Source organism: Bidens hawaiensis, unplaced genomic scaffold, assembly GCF_021521415.1.
Source record: "Bidens hawaiensis isolate Kalapana, Puna unplaced genomic scaffold, B.hawaiensis_p1.1 tig00022310_1, whole genome shotgun sequence".
Taxonomy (NCBI): Eukaryota; Viridiplantae; Streptophyta; class Magnoliopsida; order Asterales; family Asteraceae; genus Bidens; species Bidens hawaiensis.
In genome coordinates, this window is record NW_027493466.1 from 69,069 (window position 1) to 94,373 (window position 25,305).

The following is a 25,305-nucleotide window of genomic DNA, read 5'->3' on the forward strand; positions in this document are numbered from 1 at the left end:
TAGCCACAAGTTGATTAATTTAAAACTAATAATATGTAAAAAACAGCTTTAAGAATGATCAAATCCAATGTTTTCAGACCCGGCTTGAACATTCACCCGGACGTCATATATATATATATATATATATATATATATATATATATATATATATATATACATAAAAAAATTATAAAAACCAAAAATAATAATAATAACAAACTTCAATTTTATTTATGTTTGATCAATAAAGACATCAATAAAGCTTAGTTGGCTGGCTCATAATGTAATTATTAAAGTTTCTATATCGGAACTGACCCAAGTTCGAATCTTGGTATGCATTTCATGTTGGATTAAATGAAAAAATGGGCTTTACCGATTCGCCATCACCCGTTGGGTCACTAGGCCGGGTTTTAAGAAAACGGCCCCATTACCTTGACCCGGTCCAATTGGCCGGGCCGGGCTACAAAACACTAATCAAATCATAACAAAAAGAAATTGATTTATCAACTGACCAAATGTGAACACGTACTTTTATTGAGTTTCTCCACTAATCTATTTTATAGGACATAGTTATATAGATATTTTAAGCCATCTCAAACACATGCAAGAATCGAAAGACATGACATTTGTGCGCGAAGATGTTTTGGGCTATCTCTGTGGGCTTCGGACAAAAGCTTAGGGGGCTTTTGGTCCCTTTTCTATATAGCTTAAGCCCAATTCAATGGGTTTTTAGGCCATCTATGGCACTCTTCAGCCCATGCATGATGCACGAAACTTTTACGTATATCTTTTTTAAGCGCACTGTGTTCTTATTCATACATGATTACACGGTTGATGGAGAGAAATCAACATCACAAGAATACGTATGCTCACAAATATTGTTTTAAGACCACCTATTACGACTTTTTATAGAGGGCTTATTTTAAGTCTTTATGATCACAAAGATATAAACCTTTAATATTGTAGGATAACTTACATGACATGCATGGAGATCAATGAAGAATTGATCATTGAAGAAAGTTTCACCAAATTTTGAAGAGCCAAATAAAATCCAGAAAGTAGCCCATGATGAAGACTGTTGAGAAGAACCCGAACGGGAAACCAACCCAAGTTCCCTCCCATAGAAACCAAGATTGATTCACATCAATGATGTTAACCTGCATTCCACATAAATTGGTGTTGTTTCCAAAACCAGTCATAGTGTCCATTTGCCCACCGGTTAGGTTATTATTGCTCACATCTAGAACTGTAAGTTGGCGAAGATTTACGAACGATTGAGGAATCATACCCGAGATATCATTGTGTGATAAATCTAAGCTTTCTATATTCTCTAGATTGCCAAAAGACACTGGAATGTGCCCAGAAATCATGTTGTGTGAAATGTTGAGCAGTTTTACGGCTTTGAGATTGCCCAACATTGACGGAATTTCTCCACGTATTCTGTTGTGTGACAAATCCAACAAAACATAGGTTTCAAGATTACGATATGCTAGGCCTTGAAAAGATTTCTTCTAGTTTACAATCAAGTCCCTAGGCACATTATATTCAAAGGAGGATGCCCTAATGGAATGTGAATAGCCAGAAGATGTTGATAATAGTGGAGTTTTGATCATTCTTGGAAGGTCTTTTATCGCTTGTGGAATACATCCGGTTAGGTTGTTTTGGGAGAGATCACGAATACGGAGAGAACTCAGGTTGGCGATATTGTTGGGGATATATCCTTCAAGGTAATTGTTTCGTAGAATAAGAGCTTCAAGAGTTGGGATTTGAGGGAGAGTATCATGTAAGTTCCCTGTAATAATGTTTTCATGAATATCAAGAAGTTTGAGTTTGACCAACCGAGTCAAATTCAAAGGCAGATTGCCAGAAAATTTGTTCCCACCCAAATAAAGAATTTCGATTCCTCTTGAAAGATTCGTTGGGATCTTACCAGATAAATTGTTGTAGGAAATATCTAAGAAATACAAATTAGATTCATCCCCCCAGCTAGGAAAATTGACACCGAAAAATCTGTTGTTGGACAAATCCAGACGCCGTAGGTTATTGATATTGGAAATGGAAACTGGAATCTGTCCTGAAAAGTTATGTTCCGCCAAACTAAGTAGCTCAATCCTTTTGGCGTTACCTATATTTTCCGGCAACTCCCCAGAAAAATTATTTTGAGACAGATCAACGGATAGTAAATTCACGGAACCAAATAAACGAGGTGGGAGTAATCCGCTGAGGTTGTTTTCTGATAGGTTTATATTACTTCAATTTTAGTGTCAATGAGAAAATATGGGAATCTGCCCTCTACTTAATTTTTGCTCAAATCAAGCATATGCATATGTTTCTGTGACGTAACCCAATCTGGAAACCAACCAGAAATGTTACAACAGGACATACTTAACATACGCAGACTACATCTTGGGAAAACCTTAGCTTTGTTATTACAAAACAAGCGGTTTCCCTTTCCTCCAATGAACAGAGCATCTAGAGTTCTGATTTCGAATAATCAAGTTGGGATTTCTCCGATGAGCATGTTGTCGTGGAGCCGAAGGATTCGTAATTTGCTTAAGTTTTGCATTGACGATGGGATTGGCCCAGTGAACTGGTTTTTGCTCAGGTCAATTGCGGTCATGCTCGGTATTCTTCCTATGAAGTTTGGAATTTGCATTGAGAAAGAATTTTCAGACAAATCTAGAACCTCTAGTTTCTTGAGGTTTACAATTGCGGATGGGATTACACCAGAGAAAATATTCTTTTGTAAGGAAAATGCCCTTAACATGGTTAAGTTTCCAATCTCTTCAGGTATTTTTCCAGAAAGAAAATCAGCGTTCAAGAAAAGTGTTTCAAGATTTCGAAGCTTACCAACTTCAGGGCTTAAACTCCCGTTAAGACTATTGTCACTTAGATCAAGATCTTGAAGAGATTTGAGTTCGAAAAGTTGAGGAGGAATTGGGCCATGGAAACTATTGTTATTTAACCATAGGGTCGTCAGATAAGAGACCCTATTTCGGGTCCTAATTTCCCCTCAAGATTGTTATTGCCTAGATGAAGACTTTGAAGAGATTTGAGTTCAAAAAGTTGGGGAGGAATCAGACCATGGAAATGATTGCTAGTTAACCATAGGGACGTCGAATTCCCAAAAGACCCTAGTTCAGGTTTTAGTTCCCCCTCAAGATTATTATGAATCAGACGAAGATCTTGAAGAGATTTGAGTTCATAAAATTGAGGAGGAATCAGACCATGGAAACTATTGAGATTTAACCAAAGTGTAGACAAGTTTCGGAAAGAACCGAATTCAGGTTCTAATTTCCCCTCAAGAAAATTATAACTCAGATCTAGAACTCGTAGATATTCAAGATCGAAAAGTTGAGAAGGAACTCGACCCTCGAAAGAATTCTTACTAAAATTCAATGTAGTCAATCTTCGAAAAGACCCAAGTGCAGGTCCTAGTTTCCCCTCGAGAAAATTGTAGCTCAAGTCCAAGTAGCGTAAATCCGTCAACAAAAAAAGTTGGCTTGGGATGGAGCCGTTGAAATTGTTGTCTTGCATGTCAAGGTAAACCAATTCCGTGAGATTCACAAACCCATCTCCAGGGATATCTCCGTGAAAATAATTGTGAGAGATATCAAGCTTCTTAAGTGACCTGATACGAAAAAGCGGAGCCAAGATATCGGAAAAAACCGGAGTGGGATTGATATCAGGAAGCGGAACAACTAAGCCATCCAGGTGGAGCTCTGTGACAGTTTTGGTTCCGGTGCAATCTACACGCTCCCAAAAGCAACAATCGGAAGTCGAGTTCCATGATTTTAATAGTATGGGCTGAAATCCCAACTTGGCTATTCAAAATCACATCTCTCAAAGAATTGTTCATTGGTGGGAGCGGCTTGATTTGGAATAACGCAGCTAAGATTGTTCCGACGTGCAGTCTGCACATGCTCTATATGCCTTCTTGTAATATTTCTGGTCAAATTCCCAAATGGATTTCAACACAGAAGGACTTGCTTGCGCTTGATCTAGGCAAGATCGAACTTGAAGGAAGATTCCCAGATTTTCTCACAGATGGGAAACTTGAAATAATAAATCTATCAGAAAACAATGTCATGGGGCCAATCCCACCTCATCTATTTAATAGTGCGAATATACGTTTTCTTGATTTGTCTCAGAATAAGTTTTCCAGGGAGTTGCCTGAAAGTATAGGTGAAGCTACAAGCATGAACTTTCTTCATCTGTCAAAAAATAATTTTTTAGGACAAATTCCGATATCCATATCCAAGATTGATCTATTTTACCTAGATTTGTCCCACAACAATTTTTCTGGTCAGATCCCTGTGTACTTTCCTACCGGAATCGAATTTCTTTATCTAGGGTGGAATAATTTTGGTGGAAATCTTCCTTGGAATTTTACTAAATTGATTAACCTCAAAATTCTTGATATCCCTGAAAACAATATTACCGGGAGTTTCCATGAGACACTTCCACATATCCCAACTCTTGAAGTTATCGTCTTAAGAAACAATTCCCTTGAAGGCTATATCCCTAGAAATATCTCCAACCTCAGTTCTCTCCGAATTCTTGATCTCTCCCATAACAACTTGACTAGAAGTGTTCCAAAAGAAATAGCAGATCTTTTAGGAATGATTGAACCTTTCAACAAATCTACACGCTTGAACAATCTATATTTAGATTATTTTTATTCTTGGAGCTGGGACTTGATTGTGAATTGGAAGGGATGTTTTCAAGGCCTAGTAGTCCGTAACTATGGCATCCACTCTTTGTTGGATTTGTCATACAACAATATAAGTGGTGAAATCCTGTCATCGTTGGGTAAACTTAGATCCCTAAAACTGCTTAATATCTCATACAACAGGATTTCTGGGCATATCCCGGTGTCTTTGGGTGATCTAGAGAACATTGAAAGCTTGGATTTGTCACACAATGAAATCTCAGGTTCTATTCCTCACTCGCTAGTGAAGCTCGGCCAGCTCACAGTTCTAGATGTGAGCAATAACATGCTAACAGGTAAGATTCCCACTGGCAAGCAATTTGACACTATGGCTGGTTTCGAAAACAACAGCGGTTTGTGTGGTATGCAGATCCAGGTTACTTGTCCTCAGGTGACAAGGCTGCAGATAGGCGGAACAGATGATGAAGACGAGAAACAATCATGGCTTTTATGGGAGGGAACTTGGGTTGGTTTCCCAGTTGGGTTCTTCTCATCAATCTTGATCATGGGCTACTTTTTGGATTTTCTTAGGCTCTTAATAACTTGGTGCAAATTTCTAGTCTCTTCGATGATCGATTCTTTGCAAATTGTTCTCTGGAGGATTCTTGTTATTAGTCGTAAAATATAAGGTCTTAAGGTTTGTAATCATACAATGTTATATACACTATCAATAAAAAGTTGTAATCATTTCATAAAGCTTAATAACTACTAGTAAAGAAGAATATAAAGTTCAAACATTGCTACATAGTTAGGTTCTTAATCATTTGGTCAGTTGATAATCACTCTTATTTTTATAAACGGAAAATTATTACAGCTTTTTTACATGTAAAGGCTGCTTACAAAAATTGCTAAAACAGGCATATATCTTTTGCAGGTGGGAAAAACACCTAATTGTTCAAATCTTATTCATATTTTAAACGGCTAAAACATGAGAAAGACCACTACCAACACAAAGACAACCATTAATATGGGTTCTTAACAAAACGTGGCAAAATAACTTGTACCTGACCCGATTTCATTTCAAAAGACTAACATGATTTTTTAAAAATTTTCTCTCTTCACTCTTTTACTTTGAGAGATTTACCAGCAAGTCCTTTAAATTCGCATTATGAGTACATTTTGTATTCGAATTTCTTTCGGTTCTAGTTCATTCGGGCTCGGACTCAACGAATTTGGAGGCCTAAAACGAAATAAGATTTTGTGGCATTTTCATGATAATTGTTAAGAAAAAAATTGCTTATTACAAGTTTTGAACTAATGACCAATACTTTAGTAATACCTAAGCCTACCACCATACCAATACATTACTTTAATTTTACTTTACCCATTATATTATATTTATATATAACTTTTTTTTGGATTTGAAAGCCTTAATTAAGTATGGGCCTTGTAGGTCCCGAAAGGGTCGGATCTAACAACTTTATCTTGGATCAACCAAACTTGGAGCTAGCGGAATATCACATCAAGTCACCTTGGTCTCGGATCTTGTGGTGTATGTTATTTCGGCCTTTTGAGAGAGAGAGAGAGAGAGACTTAGAAACTTGTTTGTCAAAAAGCTTGTATGTCTCATATTCATGCTTGCTATTTATAGGCAAGCATGGTGTGAGACTTGGTTAAATTACATAAATACCCAATGGGCTTAAGTACAAAGGCCTCAGGCCCAACTTATTTATTACAAGAGAAGCCCAAACATACTAAACAATACAAAAGACTTAATATAAACAAAACGAGACCCAACAGGCCTAAAGCCTTAATTTGTTTTTACTGGCCATGGCCCGCCCCTGCTTTCGGGTTTCATCAATATCGATCATTCAAGTTTGATTTCACTCAAAAGACCAATCCTAGATACCCGTCCAACCTTTTGTTCAATTCGACCAAACCAAATTTGTAAGTAGATTACTTCAATTCGAGAAGATGTTGGTCTGAAAGTAGATGCATTCAAAGGATTTGATGCATTCAAAGGTTTGTCGGATTAATTTAGGGTGGGGGTTATATTTTTATTCTTGTTTAATGGCACCTAGGTCCCATAATTAATATTTCTTTTATTTTCATTATATTTTTTTATGTAGGTTCCACTAATTTCCTAATATTTGCTTCTTTATTATTATTTTTTTTAATTATTAAGATTATTTTGGTAATTTTCTTCAAATTTAAGAAAAATGTCAATCGTCATTCATTCCAAAAACCATTTATGATACGTGTAACTTTAGAAAAGTGGTAACTATTCTGTAGTATGACCAAACAAGATGGACCATTAGTGTAATTAACTTTAATTTAAGGACATTTATAAACTGTTGGTCTCGTCTCAAAATTTAAAACTATAAGAAATAGTTGTTTTGAACCCCATATACATTAAAAACATAAATATTTGATTATGAACCACAAATATGAAAAAAATAAGAAATCTGACTATAGCAACTTCCCAATAATTAAACAAGAACAAACTTGTAGTTTACTCTTATTTTCGTAAAAAATTTTATAATACTTACAACAATATTATTTTCAGTCCCATAAAACGATTCAAGTGTTGTTATCAAAGACTTCACCTCATGACCTTATGATGTGTCGTTGAAGCAACATAGGCCTCATGCTTTAGAAACTAAATACAAAAAAGTTATAAATCATTTATAAGACATTTTATAATTTAGTCACTAGTCTCAACTCTCACCGATAAAAACTACTAGACACAATAAATTTCAGCCACATATACGAATTAAAACCACAAACAAATAATTATGAATTACAAATACCCAAATAAATAAATAAACAAAAGGAAGTGAATAGACAAAAACATATTGTCCATGCTTGTAGCTCACTCTTATTTTCGATCACATATACTATGATATTTTTTACATTCTAATAAACGACACATATGTTATCAATTACTGCGTCTCTCGATCTCATGTGACGTGCCATGTTTAGAGATAAATATAAGCATTTTAGAAGATGTTTTTTTTGAGAACATTAGTCCCAACAATTAAAACTACTAGAAATAATTGCTTTCAACACATATATAATTAAAACCACAAGCAATTGATTATTAACATTTATCAGAAAATACAAAGGAAGGGATCAAATTAAATATCTTGCAATATTAGTTTTTAGATACTTAAAAGAATAATATATATTCAATGCACTAAAAGAAACAAGTTTTGTTATCAAATTAACTGACAATTTTTATATAATTAGAAGGGCCGTCTCTGAGAAACCCTAAAATTTTGAGGCCTGCGACGAGTAAAAAAATGGACCCCTAAAATCGGGTTCTCAATTATGTAATAGATAATTTTACAATTTTACCAATAAGATTGTCTTTCAAAAACCCAAAACAATCAAATAAATAAAATGTTACTAAAATGACATATTAAATAAAAGTTTTTTTCTATAATAAAAAAAGATATCTATGAAAAAACCCGCTAATTGTAGGCATCAAACCCATGACCTTTGTTTCCATTGTCTATAACACTTTCCATTCAACCAAAGAGTCATTTTATAAGTTTTTGTATTAAAACAAAATTATATATAAAATATGGGCCTCTCGAGAGAGTAGGCCTAGATACATTGCCCTCCCTGCCCTTCCCTTGGGCTGGGCCTGATAATTAGTGTCAACCATTTAGTTCAATCAAAACAATCGATTTTGGATTACAAGTACTAAGGAAATGAGTGAATAGAGTAAACCAACGTGTCGATGAATAAAATATGATCATTTTTATAACTTACCAAAACAATTGATTTGAACCAGAAATACAAACAAAATAATGTAATAGACTAAAACAACTTGCTAAATAATAAAACAATATCGTTTACTCATGACTTCACATACTTACAACGACATTAAATACACTCAAGCCAAGCACCACAAGGATTGTTGTCGATTACCTGGGGTGTCTATCTCATGCAACGTGATTTTGAAGTCAAGTTAATTTAGATGTTCTAGAAAGAAAATTCAAAATTGTGTATAAAATATATATTGTTACTAATTTTGTTTCATGCATAACATGTGAGAGGAAAAGAAAGCATAAATAATATTATCTATTAATTAATATAATTGAGAAGTTTTGTGTTAAAAAAGCTTTTTTTAATATTTTATTAGTTTAGTTTTACTTTTATATAAATCATTTTGTCATTTAACTAATTCTTATAACTTGATATATTGGTTGTTGATGAGTTGTTAGAGTTTAGGAATTTAGAAGAAGGAGGGTGTGCAAGTTCAAGACAAATCTCTAGCAATTTTTTTATAATTTATATGGGTTATGTGGATGTCTTCTTTCTTTGAATATTTTTTTGAGATAAATTGGAAATAAATAATCTTACCTTTTGTGTATTGGCCGATAATAATCTCACCTTTAAAAATTACTTCCAACAGTCCGACCTTTCAACTATTTTTGTCTCAATGGTCATCCGTTAAAAAAACACTTAACACCATTACGCTTTTTTTCAAGTTTCAAACCAATGTTTTAAGGCTTTTGATCGGAAGAATGATACTAGTCAACTGATGTAAAATTGTCTCGAAATGATGCATCGAATGGATTGATTTTTGTTAATCGGAAATTCAAACACCCGAATTGAAACACCGTTTCGTCGTTTGGATCACCGTTTCGAGATAAGTTTAACATTAGTTGACTCGTATCCTTCTTCAATCAAATCCCTAAAGTATCGATTTGAAACTTGGAAAGAAAACGTAACGGCGTTAAGTGTTTTTTAACGGAAGACCATAGAGAAAAAAATAGTTGAAAAGTTGGACCGCTGTTAGTGATTTTTAAAGGTGAGATTATTATCGGCCAATACACAAAAGGTTGGATTATTTATTTCCAATTTGCCTTTTTTGTTTTCTTTTTTATTTATTTTATTTGTTTTTTATAACTTTTTTGGGTTATATGGAGACCTTTCTTTGAATTTTTTTTGGTTTTTTTTTGTTATTTTTTTTTTGTTTTTCTGTTTTGAATATGTTTATTTGTCGAAATTATTATCTACGCTTATTTCTGATATCGCAACGAGCCTATTCGATACATATCCAATTTGCGTCAATTCACAGCCGCAACGTCTGAGTTTTACCAACCACCTAAAAATCATTTTACATTATATTATTTTCTGTATCATAAGCTATATGAATGCTGCTATTATACCATATTCACGTCGGATCTCTGCCTCAATGCATGTTTTTTTAAATATGTTAATTTGATGTATCTAGGTACTGACGAATTATTATTATTTTTTTGTTTAGTTTCGGTTGTGTAACCCTATACCAACCGAATTCATGTTGAATTATTGTCGCAACGCGTGTATAAACAGCCAAACATCACTAGTCCGGCACAAAACGCCGGATAAGTCACCTAGTTATACATAATTTTCAAGATGAATATCGTCGTCTAGTGCTAGTAAATAGTGATTCACTCTCAAATGAAAGTAATGGGTGAATCATACAAATTCTTGTTAGTTTTAGTTCCAATGAAATTGTGTCAAAATATCGTTACATGAGAAAAATATCACTACCATCAATAGTTTTTTAGATGTCTAACCTATTATCTATTATATATCACTGTGAAAGTGTAAATCCAATTACTAACCTAAAACTAAAATATCATTCCAATGCAAATTCTTAAAACGCTTAAAAATACATTCAGTTATCTCTCACAACATATTTATATTTAAAAGAATAAAAAAAAAAGAAGAAGAAGAAGAAAAAGAATGAAACTTGTTTTATGTTAGCCATACAATCGTCCTTGCAAATTCTTTCCACATTAGTACCATTTTTAATTTATTTTTTATAATAGGATTAGTTTTTGTACCAAATCAAATTGTGTATAACACTTAAATTATTTATGATAAAAAATAAACACTTTAATAGTTAAATAATTCAATCCATACTTTTAAATGGATAAACTAACAAGCTAGTTATATTATAAAATAGTACATTTGAACATTCGTGTGACTAATGCTTGATAACTTGTACTCGGTTCAAGAATAAGGGTATATTATTCCCGATTCAAGAAAAACAAAGAAAAGTGACCCCACATATTCTCATTCCCTATATATAACGAACGTTGCTTGTGCAAATGAATCAAACCATAAACCATCATCATGGCCACCATTGTAAGCACATCACTGGTAATATTATCAAGCTTCTTCATATTTGTATTCCAATCCCATCATGCTCTTGTCCTCCCCATCAAAAACAAGCACTTCTTCACTTCAAATCCACCCTCACTACCGTCACCAATTCTACTTATTTTCATCCCGTACAACTAAAATCATGGGATCCAAATTCTGATTGTTGCTCTTGGGAGCGGGTTGCATGCGCCAAAGCCAAAACTGTTACGGAACTCCACTTGAATGGCGTAGTCATTTACTCTACTCCAGATATCCAAATTCTGATTGTTCCCTTATTTTCGTATCCAGTATTTCCCAATGCTGTATTTTCCAATATCTTGGCTCCGCTTTTTCATATAAGGTCACTGCAAAAACTTAATATCTCCAACAACTATTTGCAAGGCGAGATCCCTAGAGATGGGTTTGCAAATCTCACCAAACTGGTTCACCTTGACATGCATGAAAATTTGTTCAACGGCTCCATCCCCGGGCAAGTTTTTGGGCTGACGAATCTACACTACTTGGACATGAGCTACAATCTGCTTGAAGGGAAACTAGGTCCCGAACTTGGGTCTTTCCGAAAACTGACCACGCTGCGGTTAAGTTATAACCGTTTTGTTGGTCCAATTCCTTCTCAGCTTTTCAAACTCGAATCTCTGTGTGTTCTTGATCTCGGTTACAATTGGCTCGAAGGGATACTTAGACCCGAAATAGGGTCTTTAAGGAATTTGACATCGCTAATGTTAGGTGGTAACAATTTACAAAATCTGATTCCTTCTCAGTTTTTCAAACTCAAATCTCTTCAAGTTCTTGATCGTAGTAATAACCTTCTCCACGGGATACTAACACCTGAAATAGCGTCTTTTAGGAATTTGACGTCTCTAATATTAAGTGGTAAAAATTTACAAGGCCCGTTTCCTTCTCAGCTTTTCAAACTCGAATCTCTTCAAGTTCTTGATCTCAGTGGTAACAATCTAGAAGGGGAACTACCACCTGAACTAGGGTCTCTTCGAAATTTGAATGCACTATGGTTAAATATGAATCATTTCCATGGTCCGATTCCTCCTCAACTTTTCGAGCTCAAGTCTCTTCAAAATCTCAGACTAAGTGACAACAATTTTAATGGAGTTCTAAGCCCGGCTCTTGGTAAGCTTCAAACTCATGAATCACTATGGTCAGTTTTTAAATAATACACTAAATAGTGACTACGATTAATATATATTTTACTTAAATCACTTATTTAAAATAGTTTTATGTTTAAAAAAATGCAACACTGGAGCAACTAATGCTACGTCTAATGGTCTCAAACCATATGAGTGAAAAGTGGTGTCACGCTAGTGTTTTTATTTTTTCACACTCGCTAAAAAGTGACTAAAAATGTCCCGCCACATAGACAAGATGTCTTTCACCGACCAAAACCACTATAGTGTGTAATGATTCCATATTGAATTAAACTTAATTAAAGAAAAAATATATAAAAAGAAAATTGTAAAGTATTTTAATTTGATTGGCTAAGAAAGTTAAATAAGTATCTTTTCCCCACACTCATTGTTTGTCCTTCTCGTGCGCCCATGGCTGTAAATGAACCAAACAAACACGAACAAGGCTTTGTTCATGTTCGTTCATTAAGAAAATAATGTGTTCATGAAAAGTTTACGAACACTTACCGAACGAGATTTTATGTCCGTGTTCGTTCATTAAGGAAATTAATGTATTCACGAACGGTTCACGAACACAAATGAACACAAATAATCAACAAAAGCCTAGATATTAAGACCGATGTATTCATCAATGTGAATAATGAAAGCCTGTAAACGAATCGAATGAACACAAACAAGGGCAAGTTCGTGGTCGTTCATTTAACTTTTAAAGAACACGGACACTTAATCGAACGAATATTTATGTTCATGTTCATTTATTTAAAAATGGACATTTATTTTCATTTGTTTAAAAGCTAAATAAACATAACTGAACAAAGATAAACAAATATGCATGAACAAGTGTAAATAAACACAAATATAAACAAACTTAAATGAAAACTCTTAAATGAACACAAATTAACAAATATAAAACCTTAAAGCATATGACCTATCCAGATAATATGTAATTATTTTCTATTAATACATAAACAAACGTTCATGAGCATATATGAACGAATGGAGCATGTGTTCATGTTCGTTTGTTTAATTTAATGTACACAAATTTTTGGTTCATGTTCGTTCTTTTATTAAATAAACGAACCTAAACGAACTTTCCGCTAAACACTTCATAAATAGTTCACCGACCGTTCAGTTCGTTTACAGGCCTACGTGCGCCTGTCAGGCGCTGAAATACTTATGCTAATCTGGTTATGGGCGTTGGCCCATTATAGAGCCCAAGACGTATAATGATTTCACAATGGTTCTACTTCTTTTTTCTATGAATAGTCATGGGTACATGAGGGCCAACTTCTAGGGATCTTAGAAGAGTAATATCGGTCATCTTGATATAATTTTTGAACCTCCATTTAAAATTGTCAAAATTTCTTTCAAAAGTCATTAGTTTGGGAGGTTTGGTGGTTGTTCCTGCTTCATTTTCAAGCAACAGACAGCTTTTCAACAGCTCAAAATCGTTTGTCATTATGTAAATCAGGTTGGAAGATCAAGGGTATGTTTGGCAAGGAGCTTTTAGGGGCTTCAAGCTTCAAGATTTTAAGAAAAATCTCATACTCAATTAAAAGACTTATTTGGTTTAAGGAGCTTGAAACTTTTAGGTCATGATAGAAAGCTTAAATCTTGAAGCTCCTACTAGTAGTGTTTAGAAAAGTCTACAAGCTTTTAGTTTTTTAATTACTTAAATAACCTTCCAAAATAAGTACATTTAATATTATTTTTTGTTAGTTATGCCCATTTTGGTAATTTTATATAATTTATTAAAAGCTCCAGCTACTTTGCCAAACATCTAAATATATCTAAAAAGCTACAGCTACCGGCTTCAAGCCACCAGCCACTAGCTTCCAGCTACAGCTACCAACTAGTTTTGCCAAACATACCCCAACTCTTGAACAGAAGGCTGCTTTGGACTAGTGTAAACAAATCGAATCGGGTGACTGACTCGAGTCAACTGAAAACGAATCGAGTCGGGTGCACAGGTCGATTCGACTGAAATGAATCGAGTCGAGTGAACTGGTCGATTCGATTCGAATTAAATCGAGTCGAGTAAAATACTCGATTCGATTCGAATTAAATAATATAAAGATAAAATAAAGGAATGATAAAATAAAGGAATGATCTCGTTGTCGGTTAAAGAGTGATGAAATATATTAAACGAACCGACCCCACCCAAGGTGAGCTCCCTTTGAGTGGGTGATTTACACCTTACAACACACACATAAACATGACATACAAGTTCTATTTATAGCCAAAAACACAAATAATCTAGAAGATCTCCTCCCCGTTGAAACTAAACTCGTGCACCAAAGCTCTAGTCTCGTATCCGGATTTCTGTACCACATTTATTATTAACTTGACCGTAAATTTATAACGGGTTTCGTACTTTAATATCGCAAGTCACATTTTTAGCCTTATAATCACCCCCTTGACTTATGATATCAAAACATTGTCAAACCATGTCTCGCACTTTCGCAACTCAACCTGATAAACCGGAGATTCTTCAATCACCCCCTCAAGGTATGGTCCACCTAATTCATTCATGAAAGAGTTCTCGTTTCTTTATCCATCTCGGATCTTTAAACAATATTGGTTAAGACGAGCTTGATGAAATACCAGGGACAACGATCAAATGACAAAGCTTATTATTTCCCTTTTAAGCGCCTTGAAAATATAATGGAAATAATACGCTTTGAACACGGTCCAACAATGACGAAAAACCCGATCGAATTTGACTTTCTTCAGTTTGTTCAATCTGAAAATTATCAATTTCAACGCCCAAAATTATTTCGCTAGCACATGCTCAAACAAAATAATCCCAGCAACCCAAATAGGAAGCAATGGGCTGGACTAGAAGCCCCACAACAATTGTTTATAATATGGCCTTGGCCTATATTATGGCTAGCCCAAAAATTACAAAAAAAAAAATAGCATGAGACATTAGAAAAGGACAAACCCTAGTGGCATTTTGGAAGCCGCTGTCTCTTTAATCTCCCGCCAGAAAATAGCCGGTCACCCCTGTCGGAAAACATTCACGGGAAAAGAGCTCGGTGATATCACCAGGTACATTCACCGAAATCATCTATCTCCATATCCGGTACTCAGCCATTCGTAACATGTGGTTAAAAGCCGCCGGCCACCGTATCTGAACAACACTCATCATTGACATAAACCACCACCTCCTCCATAACCGCCACCATTGCAACCACCACCGCCACCGCTGTTAATCTTCGCGGCTTAAAAATCACCGGAAAATCATTCACCTAAAAAAAGTTTCAGTTCCCAACAGCTTTAGACGCCAAGTGATATTCCACATATCACCGGCGTAACCCAAAGCCGAAAAACCGGATTCCAGCCACCGGCCACCGTCTTCATCCCACATTTGCAACAAATCAGAGATAACCGACATTCACCAAATATCGGAGTTTGATTTTTACGTCTCCAATCTATGGAATCGTCAATGGAGAAGAACCCGGCTCGCTGGAATTATGGTGCACGACGGAATGGTCCATAAAACGCCGGATCTACCAAGACGAACTCCTAGCACGATTATTTCCAACTTTATTTTCAAAACTTCAACGGGTCTTCAAGAAATTAACATCTCGGTTCGGGTAATCATGAAAATAGAGCCCGAATATCAAGAACAAAGTTGAATCAGTTGATTCAAACCCGCTCTGATACCACTTGTAGGTCCCAAATGGTCAGATCTAACGCGTGAACAGCTTTTGCACTTCGAGACGGGTGTGTTGAATCAAACGACCGAACATAAATAATATAAAGATAAAATAAAGGAACAATCAATATATATATTAAGCGAACCGACCCTACCCAAGGTGAGCTCCCCTTGAGTAGGTGATTTACACCTTACAGCACACACATAAACATAACATACAAGTTCTATTTATAGCCAAAAACACAAATAATCTAGAAGATCTCCTCCCCGTTGAAGCTAAACTCGTGCAGCGAAGCTCTAGTCTTGTATCCGGATTTCTCTACCACATTAATTATTAACTTGACTGTAAATATATAACGGGTTTCGTACTTTGATATCGAAAGTTACATTTTTTGCCTTACAACTAGTACACCCACAAACTCGAGTAACACATGAACACTCTTAATCACACCTTTAACACAAATCTTTAAGCTTGCAACGACACTTTGGAAACCCGTAACCTTCTTCACAAGGCTGTAACCCACAATTTTTGCAAAATCGCACGTCTCAAACACTCAAACAAGATCAAGACTCAAGGTTGTGACCCAAGAACTACAACTAGAGAGTCGAAAGCTCTAATACCAATTGTAGGTCCCGAAACGGAACAAACAACTAAGTTCTTGAATTAATATGGACCACTAGCTAGCGGAAATCAATAGTAGCTAACCAAGATCTCGGATCTTGGAGTGTTCGGTTATTTTCGGTTTTATGGGAGAGAAAGAGAGTAGATAGAAAGTTGGTAAAAATGGATAAGATAGTTTATTTTGCAAAAGCTTAGTATGCATGGTGTGGTTGCACTATTTATAGTACAACTCACTCCATGATCCATATCTTATTAACGGCCTATTGGGCTCAAGCATACAAGGTCTCAGGTCTAAACATACAAAACCGACAAGCTACCAAGATACAACGTTAACGGACTAAACAAATACAAAAGACTAATACACAAAACCGGGCCCTACAGGAACAATATCAATTTATAAGAATAAAGAAAAACAAAAGAAACTACATAAATGAATTTTTTTAAAAGTTAAAAATAATTCTTTAGAAGATTTTAAGTTTCTCTAGAAGAGAAGTTTTCATTTGATATCACCCATATATATATATATATATATATAGGGGATGGATCATGCGAGAAGTCAAGTTATAGGGAGAAGTGCGAGAAATCATTCTGAACCATTGATTAACATTGGCTATGTGTAATCAATGTATTAGATTTGTTAAGGTAAACTTGTAATTATGAAGATATCAATTTACCAAAAATTTAATTAATAAGGGTAGTTAGGTCTTTAATTTGTGGAGTGTTTAAAGTGAAACTTAAGTCATTAATATCATTTAATTGTTATTATTACTAACTAATTGAAAGTTACATGTAAATTTTTTAATTGACACTATTAATCAAACTAATGTTAAACAAATATAAATTTTAATCACATACCATAATGTCTTCAATTATACTTATTCAAATGCATCAAAATCATGTATTGCCTGCACAGATTCACATATTGTGTAGGTGAAGTCACGATTGTGTACGTGAAAATTTTACAATTGTAAGCTATTATATGATATGTTATTTGTACTTTAATGTGAAAAATAAAAATAGTTCATTTTATACTACGTAGGGTTTATATATGTATTGTGTAGGCAGTATCACGAATGTGTATGTAAAAATTTTACAAGTGTAGGTTATTAATATTATCCGTTATTTATTATATGTAGTTTAATGTAATAAAGAAATGATTATTTTGTTTTGTGTAGGTTCATATATGTACTTTGTAAGAGATATTTTGAATTTTGTATGTGTAACTTTTATCGTGTGTAGGTTCATTTATATACTATGTAGGTTCATTGATGTACTGTATAGGTGGTATTTTGAATTGCTTGTGTAATTTTTATCGTATGTACATTCATGTATGTACTATGTAGGTTCATAAGTGCATCGTGTATGTGGTATACTAAATTATGTATGTGTAATTTTTATCATGTGTAGGTTCATATATATACTGTGTAAGAGGTATTCGAATTGTGTACACGTAATTTTTATCTTGTGTAGGTTCATTTATAAACCGTGTAGGTGGTATTTCAAAGTGTGTATGCGTAATTTGGATAAAAATATCGAAACTAAAATAAAATGAAATAGATGTATATTTTTTTGTTAATAATCTATAAATAGATCAATATCGATTATGAGAATTTGAATTATGAATATATTATAATAAAACATGGTTAAATTCGAAATTAAAAAAATGATTGTTTGTTTGTTATAAAAACAAAAAAGTAATAAAAACATAGATTTGTAAGTTGATTTATGTTAGATATGTGTTTTATCTAATGTGTGAGGGGTTAGAACACAATGAGGTTATATCAGATGCAAAAGTTTTAAATTATACTTATGTTACTTTAATCGTTTTATGTTACTTATCATGATTCGCATTAAAAATTCGTTTTATGTTACTTTTCATGATTCGCATAAGTTTGATAAGTATTATACTTATTTTAAAATGTTGGTTTTCATGTACAACATTTATAAATAATTTCATTTTTTAATGAGTATCCTCTTGCAAATATTTAAGGAAAATAAAAATAATTTTTATTTGAAACTTCCTACAACATTTACTAGTTACCATATACACAAATTTGTGGAGATTACAACTATACCTTTTTATATAAATTAAAGATAAAATTAAAAGAAAAATTGTGATTGGTTATAATGACTTCTCGTACTTCTCTCCTTGAAAACACTTCTGAAATAAACCAAATCCTATATATATATATATATATATATATATATATATATATATATATATATATATATATATGGTAAGGATACTAAGAGAACCTTTTGCAAATTAAGAACTTTGATAAATATTTTGAACCACTAAAAAAACCTCTAAAAAATATTTAAAAAATTATAAAAACAAAAAAAACAAAAATTTTAAAAAAGTAAAAAAAACCAAAATTCTTATATTTCATTCCGGATTCATAAAAAAACACAAAAAAAAAAATTTAATTCGTATTATACATATACACATGTGTATAGTTTCATTTAATATCTAGCTAGTTACGTAAGTACACATATGTATATTATCATTTACCTTAAATTATAACAACATATATGTATAAAAAAATATGTGTGTACATATATGTATAATTTAGCTAAACCGAGAAATTTTTTTTACAAAACCGAGATGATAAAGAAGAATTTTGGTTTTTTTTTTACTTTTTTGTTATTTTTTGTTTTATGATTTTTTTAATTATTTTTGGGTGTTTTGTGGTCTAAAATGGTTCTTATTCTTCTCAATTCTCAAAAAGTTCTCACATGATTCTGATTATATATATATATATATATATATATATATATATATATATATGGGAGATTTCAAATGAGAACCCCTTTGAGTTTTAAGAACTCAGTGTAACGATTTTTTTTTCGAATTTTTTGTACACATGCGTAATATATATAGGTTACATATACGTAAAAAAATTACAGAATTTTTTACGCACCGAGTCGACTTTTTACACATGTGTAACGGAAGTAAAAGTTAGTGTAACCACTTACATCTTTATTCTCTCTCCTACTTTGACCTTTTTGCCAGATTTAATCTCAATCACATATTCCAATCAATTTAATTAAATGTGTGGCATAAAATGAAGTTTTTAAGTTCTTACAACTCAACATGGTTCTCAATATCCCTCCTCTCTCTCTCTCTCTCTCTCTATATATATATATATATATGGCTTGTTTAGAATTGCGAGCCTACTCAAGCTCTTCTAACTCTTTTGCTAAATATTCTCGAAATGTTTTAAGCTAGCCATGCCTATTAGAGATATTAGCAAAGTATCTCCTTAATAGCCTGACTCGGTTATACCTTGTAGAATCTAAGTAAACTTTTAGAAATAAGAACTAGATTTGTCTGAAAATGCTTTCTCAAATGCAAATTCCAACATCCACAGGAACATTTCCTAACATGACGATACTTGACATGAGCTACAACAAGTTTACAGGTCAAATACCATCATCGATGCAAAACTTGAGCAACTTAGTGGCCATTCTGCTACTCGAGAACACGCTAAGTGGAGAAATCCCTACTTGGCTATTGAAATTCAGAACTCTTAAGGCATTACATATAGGTGGAAAAGGAAGTAATTTGACCTAGAATAACAAAGCTGAGATTGTTCCAAGATGTAGTCTAAAAGAAATCATAATGCCTTATTGTGGAATTTCAGGTCAAATTCCTGAATGGGTTTCAACTCATATAGATTTAGTTTTTCTTGATTTGAATGGGAATAAATTGGAAGGAAAATTTCCAGTTTGGCTCGCCGAGAGGAACATTCAAGCATTATCCCTTTCTGGAAACAACCTAAGTGGACCAATCCCATCACGTATATTTGACAATGTGCATTTAAGATTTCTTGATATGTCCCAAAACAATTTTTATGGGGAGTTGCCACAAAATATAGGCAACTCCAAAAGTCTCAATATTCTTTTTTTGTCAGAAAATAAACTTTCAGGTCAAATTCCAATGTCGATCTCCATGATTAATAGTCTAGTATTTTTGGAGCTGTCAAGAAATAATTTTTTAGGTGACAATTTACATGTTTTTGGAGATGAATCTGATTTGGCGTTACTAGATTTGTCATATAACAATATCTCTGGTAAGATACCGACAAGTTTTCCAAAAGGAATACAGTATCTTTGTTTAGGTGGGAATAAGTTTTCTGGCAATCTACCTTGGAATTTGACTAAATTGGTGAACCTTAAACTTCTTGATATTCATGATAACAATGTTACTGGGAATTTTCATGATACTCTCCCTTTAATCCCTACTCTTGAAGCTCTTGTGTTAAGAAACAATTCCCTTGAAGGACATATCCCCAGCAATATCTCCAACTTAAGTTATCTTCAAATTCTTGATCTTTATTATAACAACATTTCTGGAAGTATTCCAAGAGAGATATCAAAAATCCAAGGGATGATCCGAATTGTAAACATTCCAACGACATTTAACGTTTTGCATTACAATAATCTTGTCACTTTTGAGACTACGGAGTTGATGGTAAATTGGAAGAAATCTTTTCAAGGCCTAGCATATGGAAACCTTGATGCCTATTCTTTGTTGGATTTGTCACACAACAAAATATATGGTGAAATCCCACCATTGTTGGGCAATCTAAAAGCCTTAAAACAGCTTGATATTTCACACAACATGATTTCTGGTCACATTCCAACATCTTTCGGCAATCTAGAGAACATAGAAAGCTTGGACTTGTCACACAATGAAATCTCAGGTACGATTCCCCAATCGCTAGTGAAGCTTGGCGAACTTTCAGTTCTAGATGTGAGCAACAAATAGTTGACCGGTAGGATTCCTGTTGGTGGGCAAATGACCACTATGAATGAGTTGAGTTATTTTGAGAACAATAGTGGGTTATGTGGTATGCAAATTAGGGTCACGTGTCCTGAGGATATCCTACGGCCCAAAGGAAGAGATGAAGGAAGATACGAGGAAGATGAGAAACATTCTTGGTTTTCATGGGAAGGGATTTCGGTTGGTTATCCAGTTGGGTTCTTCTCATCAATTTTGGTCATGGGTCACTTTCTTGATTTTCTTCGGCTCTTCAAGGTTTGGTGAAAATTAATGAGGATGATTCGATCCTGTGAGATGCATGTATTCTTGGACGGCTTTGGAAGCTTCTACATGCACGTAGTTGCTCGACTTTTAGTCATTTTATTTTGAATAAATCTTATCATCCAGTTTGTAAATGATGCCTCTGTTGTCATACCTATGGTTTTCTCTTTTGTTGTTTCTTCTATTTAAGCTTCTGTACTTGTTTGCTCATATGCAATTTTCATAATAAAGAAAAAAAAGCATCCAGCCATGCTTCTGTTTTTGTTCTTTATCTAAATTCTAAACCGTGTGATTGTGTCCTGTACCATCAATAATTTCTCCAAGGTTTTATAAACTACATATAAAAAACATGCAATTTTTTTTTCTTTACAGTTAAAAAAAATGTCACTGTATCTCTTCTTAATAATTTTAATATTTACCACTATGCTCATTGAGAGCTGACCATTATGGACTGCGGTTTCCTTGTCTATACGGGTATGACGCCTTTGACACCGAGGGAGAACTCATGGTTAGACAATGCCTTCCAGCCCAAGAAGCTCCCATCTGCATAATAATAACTTTTAGAAACAGGAAAATAGTTATTGACAAGGCTAGTAAAGTCAAAGAGTGATCATGATGTCCAGATCAAGAACTTTGGTGACTTGGAATTCTGGAAAAGTAATTAGCTGAAGCATTCGACAATTTGCAGATGAGTTCGTTGGGCTTAAAAAATCTTTTACAGGGCTGGCGCATGGGCTTAGGAATTCTTCAATGGGCTTAAAAAATTAATATAACTAACCTTTAAAAATGAGTAAAGTGCCATTTTCGTCCTTGTGGTTTGGCAAATAATGCGAATTTAGTCTAAAAAGTTTATTTTTTGCATATGGACCCTCCACGTTTCTCAATTTTTGTCAATTACATCCAAATCACTAACCTCGTTAAATTTAGGTAGTGTTTGTTTCTCCTTAAAACATCTGCAAGATGTTTATGTATGCAGGCGCGCAGACATAAGCTTCTGAAGACTATTTGTTTTTTTTAAATAAGGTCTGCAAACTGTTTTTATAGTCCTAAAAAAGAAGCTATTGTTTAACTTTTACACACATCTTCACACTACTTAACATTCTACCAACACCCAATGTCCAACACCACCACCACCCATTGTGCGCCGCCGCCACCACCACCACCCACCGTCCGTCACCACCACCACCGTCATCGTCCGCCACCGTCTGCCACCACCACCGTCCATCACCACCACCACCCACCGTCCACTACCACCACCACCCACCACCACCATCGTCCATCACCACCACCACCACCCACCACCACCACCACCACCGTCCATCACCACCACCACCACCCACCACCACCACCATCCATCACCACTACCACCCACCGGTTGGCCACAACCATCGTCCAATACCACCACCCACCGTCCACCACCCACCACCATCACCGTCCATCACCACCACCACCCACCGTCCGCCACCACCACTGTCCACCGCCCACCACCAACTATGTTACTAGTCTACAGATGTTAAATGACTTCTATCTACTGTGATATATATAATAGGTAACTAATTTTCAGCTTATGTAGACGATACCCGGTTTATAAAACAAACAGTATTATATTTTCAGATTGCAGACCTTCAGACCACATCTTCAGTTGCAGACATGAAATCAGATGAAATCACATTGCAGACAGTTTTTATCTTCAAAAACAAACAGCACCTTAATCGTTAAGTCAGGGGTAGATATGTCTTTTCACTATTTCTTTATTATATGAGTAAAGTGCCAAAATCGTCCCTGAGGTTTGGTCATATTTGCGAATTTCGTCCAAAAATAATTTTTTTCAAGTAGACCCTTGATTTTTCCCAACCGTTGCCAATTTCGTCCAAATTGTTAACTCGGTCTAAATTCAACGTTAACTTATGGGTGTTACTGTCATTTTACATGTTTGTTTACATTATTGTTATTATGTGTTTGTTTGATGATATATATTAGGGATGAGCTTGGTACCGTACCGATACCGAAAATCCCGATCCCAAAAATCGCAAATGTTTGGCACCGGTACCGGTACCGAAATGTCGGGTTCGGTACCCATACCGGGATGGTACCGGTATTTGAGGTAAAATTTGGAAAATACCGGTACCGTACCGGCCCCGAAAACTCAAAACCTTGGTACCAATTCTGTACCGACGGTACCAAATCGGTACCAATTTCGGTACCGGTACCAATCGGTACCGATACCGATTTTGCTCATCCCTAACATATATAACATTTCATGATTCCTATGTTTGAATCCAATATATTATCCATTTGTTTATTCTTCTTTATTTTTAGTCATATAAGGGGTTTAGCTCAGCGTAATAATAATAAGAATGTAAACAAATATGTAAAAGGACAGTAACACCTCTGAGTTAACGTTAAATTAGACCGAGTTAACAAATTGGACGAAATTGGCAACAGTTGGGAAACATCGAGGGTCTAATTGCGAAGAAAAATATTTTGGACGAAATTAGCAAATGTGACCAAACTTTAGGGACGATTTTGGAACTGTACTCATGTAATAAAGAAAGAGTGAAAAGACATGTCTACCCCTGAGTTAACAATTCAATTTAACGGAGTTAGTGATTTGGATGTAATTAGCAATAATTGGGAAACGTGGATGGTCCATATGCAAAAAATAAACTTTTTGGACTAAATTCGTATTATTTGTCAAACCACAAAGATGAAAATGGCACTTTACTCTTAAAAAATCGATAACCAAACCCACAAAATGAACCATAATATTTTGATGCCTCTAACACTTTGGCCTAGGAATAATTTAGCTCATAAATTTTTAGTTATATATTTTATATCTATACTAATACTTGTAGGTCCCCTAATGTCGGATTCGACAAACAAGCGGATTCATTTCTTGATAAGCGATCGAGACGGGGTGCGATGAAATCAAACGATTGAACATATAATGTAAAGATAAGATAAAGGATAATGAACGACTCTGTAATCGGTTTAAAATATTGGTAAAAATAAACGAACCGATCCTACCCAAGGAGAGCTCCCCTTGGGTGGTTGATTACACCATCGATAAACATACGCATATGAAATACAATGAAGTCCCAATTTATAGCAAAATAATACACATAATCTAGAAGTTTTCTCCCCATTGAATCTAAACACGTGGACTGAAGCTCTCGTCTCGTATCCATATTTCTCTTCCACTTTAATCAATAGCTTGACCATAATATATATTGTAGGTTCCGACGCGGGTGGATCTAACAACTATCTTTGGATCAACCAAACCCGGTGCTAGCGGAAATCACACTAAATAACCTTTTGGTCTCGGATCTTGAGTTATTTATTTTCGGCTAAGGGAAAGTAAGAGTGAGAGATAGAGAGAAAAAGGAAATGTAGAAAGAACAAATTAACAAAAGCTTGTTCTTCTCATGCCATGCTTCCTATTTATAGGGAAGCATGCATGAGAAGTGTTTACATTCACTAATGCCCAATGGGCTTCTTTACAATTTCCCTTGGGCCAATACATACAAAATGACCAATAGGCCCAAATACATAAGTAACCCAATACAAAAGACTAAATATACAAAACGGGACCTAACAATCTCCCTCTAGTCTTTAGTATTGGAACCCGTCGGTGTCGTACACCAGGCATTCGTTCTTGGATAGTGGAAGTTCAACAAGTCTTCTGACGAACTTGTTGAAGGATTTAACTATTCGTTCGGTGTTCTGACGACCAGGATCCTCGACGGTTCCCAACGGTGAGTGGTAGAGCTTTAACACGTCCTTCATGTGTAATCCCATTAGCTCATGCTCGTTAAACACACGTATCTCATGCATGTCTCTGCAGTGGATGACGGCCTCACTAGTGTTGTTATCGAATTCCCAACCGATGAAGTCTCGGAGAGTGTTAGGGATGTAGGCTCACCATGATAGATGATGTGACAGTTCTTTGGTGCCCTATATCTCCACATAGTTCGTGGCTCTCCAATGGCTAGGTCGATTTCTTTCGGGTTCTTGTACTTTTGACCTTTATTCACTTCA

General features: G+C 34.7%; 2 pseudogenes; one reads left to right on the forward strand and one right to left on the reverse strand.

Annotated features, from left to right (window-relative positions):
- Positions 1 to 950: 950 nt before the first annotated feature.
- LOC143565233 (uncharacterized) lies at positions 951 to 3,901 on the reverse strand (annotated as a pseudogene).
- Positions 3,902 to 10,768: 6,867 nt separating this feature from the next.
- LOC143565216 (uncharacterized) lies at positions 10,769 to 21,270 on the forward strand (annotated as a pseudogene).
- Positions 21,271 to 25,305: the final 4,035 nt, after the last annotated feature.